Source organism: Chrysochloris asiatica, unplaced genomic scaffold (assembly GCF_000296735.1).
Source record: "Chrysochloris asiatica unplaced genomic scaffold, ChrAsi1.0 scaffold00341, whole genome shotgun sequence".
Classification (NCBI taxonomy): Eukaryota; Metazoa; Chordata; class Mammalia; order Afrosoricida; family Chrysochloridae; genus Chrysochloris; species Chrysochloris asiatica.
The window spans coordinates 1,150,067-1,154,179 of NW_006408859.1; positions in this window are offsets into that span (position 1 = coordinate 1,150,067).

Here is a 4,113-nt window from a genome sequence, read left to right on the forward strand (position 1 = left end):
AAGGATTTCATATTATGAGGTAGGTTGAAAATAAAGTGAGTGTGTCTTAAAAGCAACTTTTTAAATGTAGATGGTAAAGCTCATAAATGCATCTTATTTAATCCTTTTAAGAACCCTAGGAAGGAGATGTTGTCGTGTGTGTGTGTGTGTGTGTGTGTGTGTGTGTGTTGTCCTTTTGATGAATGAGAATAAGAAGGGAAATAACTTGTTGACTTGTATTAGGGCTTAAACTTAGCTCTTTCCAACTCCAAAGCTCATTTTCTTTTCTTCACACCATTCTGTCTTCCACTGTGTCCAGAAGACTGCTGTGCCTTTGGTATTTGTAATAAGTATAAGGGCGACATTATGAACTTGATCAGGAAATTAGTAATAGTAATCAAGAAATATTATAGATCCTCAGAGGCTACCTTTACAGTTGTTGTTGTTAACTGCTGTCGAGTTGGTTCTGACTCATAGCGACCCTATATAGGGTCTCCGAGGAGCAGCTGATGGGTTTGATCTGCTGACCTGGAGGTTCAAACTGACCTTGCAGTCCAGTGCTTATACTACAGCGCCATACCAGACTCCTCCTTTACAGTAGTTAAAGATTGTAAACACAGTATGCATAATCCAGTGGACGGCTAACCACAAGGTAGGTAGTTCAAACCCACCAGCTGTTCCTTGGAAGCCTCATACAGGGTTGCCGTGAGTCAGAACCATCTCAATAGCATTTAACAACACATCATGGATGTGAGTCCTGGTGTGGTGCTGTAGGTTAAGCACTGGACTTCTGACCAAAAGACTGGAAGTTCAAATCCACCAGCCAGTCCTTGGAAACCTTATATAGGGTTGCTATGAATCAGAACCAGCTGTAAGAATTAAAGTGAAATCAATTATGTGAGTGTGCCTAGTCCATTCTCACTCCCCAGACCCCAAAGGTCTAGTGTTAGGCAAAGGCAAGCAAGGAGTTCTATGATAAATTGAGATGCATTTACATTTTTAAAGTAACTTTTATGGGACTAATAAACACCAAAAATCAAACCTACTGCCATCAAGGTGGCTCTAATTTATAGCAACCCTGTATAGGGCTTCTAAGGCTGTAAATATGTACATGAGCAAGAAGCCTCATCAGCAGAGCGACTGGTGGGTTTGAACTTTGGACCTTGCAATTAGCAGTCCAGTACTTACCCTACATTGCCACCAGGGATCATAAAGTAGTAGACATTAAAAAATACAAGAAAATAGAAATCTATAATAATTGTGCTCAGATAATGTTCTTTTCCCTTCTCCCTCCGCTGATGTTTGGTTATTCTTAATTATTGGTTATAGATTTATTTAGAGATTACTAGCTTTAACACATAGGAGTGTATTCATTCCCTCACTTGAAAAACGTTTGGGCATATGAAATGCAAGGAAGTTGTGATAGGTCCATGATCTCATCAGGGACGCAGGTGTTTCTCCTTCCTCAGGGTCCCCTCATGTTCCATGATGACTTTGAACTCATCATGTCATCTGCATTCCAGCAGCAGAAAAGGCACCTTCCTGGAAATCCTACACAACACTTCAGCTTTCTAATTAGTGATCAGGATTGATTCACATGGTCACATGTTGCTTTTAAGAATGACTAGAAAATATGTGTAATTGGGCACATTGCCCAACTTTTGTTAATAGGGAGAAAAGCATATTGGGAGGTAGATGGTAGTTTCTGTCCCAAACAAGATTATAATTACTAGCTTCTAAACTGTAGCATTATGCTGAACCTGGTGCTTTAATGTGAAAGCAAGCGAAACTCTATTCTTAAATTGTTGTTAAGTGCCATCAAGTCAGTTCCAAGTCATAGTGACCCTGTATAGGGTTTCCAATAAGCAGCTGGTGAGTTTGAACTGTCAACTTTGTGGTTCAAGCTGATGTTGTAGTCTAGTGCTTTCCCACAGTGTCACACCGTAGTTCAGACTAAATATATTTAATGGAAACTCATGAGTGCCTGCGATCTTCAAATGCAAAGGTGTAAGTTGAAGGTCACTTTTCTTATTCTATGTAAATATATTATGTAGTTTCCCAAGATAAAAACAGGCTCACAGTATTAGGTTTTATTTTCAGATTTATGGAAAGCAAAATGGAAATTCCAAATGGATGTTGTGGATTTTTAGATGATTGCTCTGTATTGGTGGTGTCATTCTAAAATTTTGGGTTTAATTTCTTTAACAAAAGTGCTTGATTTCAGGAGAATGAGAGTGGAGTATTAGGCAAAAATAGATTTTATTATCTCTGTGTTTTAAATTTTAGTTCTCTGGTTGCTGCACAATCTCACTGTGTGGGCAGTTCATGCTGAAAAGCTGAAGCAGCTAATGAGCAAATATGACCACAGTTCTCCACCAAGTTCTCAGCCTGACAAAGGTAAGGTTGCACTCGCCTCTTTATTGAACAGTGCCATCCATTGAGTATTGGAGGAAATTTTCACTTTGAGGCAATAACTTGATTATTGTTCGTCAGTTTATTCAATTCAACTTAAAGCATGTGATTAAGGAGCTCTGGTAGCATAGTGGTTATGAATTGGGCTGCTATCTCACGGTCAACAGTTTGAAACTACCAGCTGTTCCATGGGAGAAAGATGAGGTTTTCTGATACCGTAAAGATTTACAGCCTCGGAAACCCTGTACAGGGTCGCTATGAGTTGGAACCAACTCCACGTCACATAACAACAACAGCAAAAGCATGTGATTAACTATAGTACTATAAAATAACAACAGTCAACCTAAGAAGGATGACTGCTTCTAATCAGATCACAAAAATCACATATACACACACACACACTGTTGGAAACAGTCCCAGTTTTTTGAGTCTTTAATACTTTCTGTCACATTATCTCATGTCTTTCTGTACCAGTGTCTTTATTTTAATATTGTCATGGATATAGCATTTTCTGACGTTGTTGTTGCTAAGTGCCCTTGAGTCGATTTTGACTCCTAGCAACCCTATATAGGGTTCCCAAGGAGTGGCTGGTGAGCTTGAACCACTAACCTTATAGTTAGCAGTCTAGTGTTTATCCACACCAAAACTTTCTGAGTATTATTAAGTGCTGTATAAGTTTTTTAAAACACCAGATCTTCTTTTAGCTTTCTATGAATATTCAGAAAAAGGGTACCACAACCACCACCATCAGTGAGTGGTTAATTGATGTTTACTTTGTGCCAGATCCCAAAGATAGAGTGAGGTAAAATCCATTGCCTCTTCCAGAGTGTGGCCTGATCCAGTGTAGCCTGAAATGATAAGATGTTGTTGTTGTTGTTGTTAAGTGCCATCGAGTCGGCACCAACTCATAGCGACCCTATGCACAACAGAACGAAACACTGCCCGATCCTGGGCCAACCTCACTATTGTTGCCACAATGAGCCCATTGATGCTGCCACTTTGCCATTCCATCTCGCTTGGGGCGGTCTTCCTCTTTTGTTTTTCTCTAACCCTCCACCTTACCAAACATGGCAAGATGTACCCTGGCACATCCAACTCATATTTTGAGAAGGAGGAAAGTTTTAACACTTGTGTGGTGTTAGAACAAATGCAAAGATGATTATCTCTCTGAATCAGTAATTTGCCAAAATGATACAAACTTTACATTATGTAAATTAGGTCTGGCTTGGAACTTGCACCAACATGGTCGGCTACCTTTTTTCCGGTCTATCCCAAATTAGCAGCGTCAACCAATGAAGCCATGTCATGAAAAGCATCATTAGAACTTGTTTTCGTAATGAAGCAAGAATGATTTTTGAAAAATGAACTTAACATCTTCCTTTAGATATAACTGACATACGTTTCCCCATTGAGAACACATCATCCATTAGTTCCTACTGTAGTCACCCAGCTGTGCAGTTGTCACCACAACCTAGCTTATTGCTCCATAAAGAAACTCCATCTGTTAGCAGCCACTTTCCGTTTCCCTCTGCCCTGACCTCACCCTGAGCCCTAGCTATCAGTCTCGGCATCTCGGTAGGTTTGCCTGTTTTGGCATTTCATCTAACTGGAATCACAGAACCATACACTGTATGGTCTTTTGTGACTGACTCCTTTCACTTGGTATAATGTTTTCAGGGTTCATGCATCAGCACTTCATCCCATTTTATTGTTGAGTAGTAT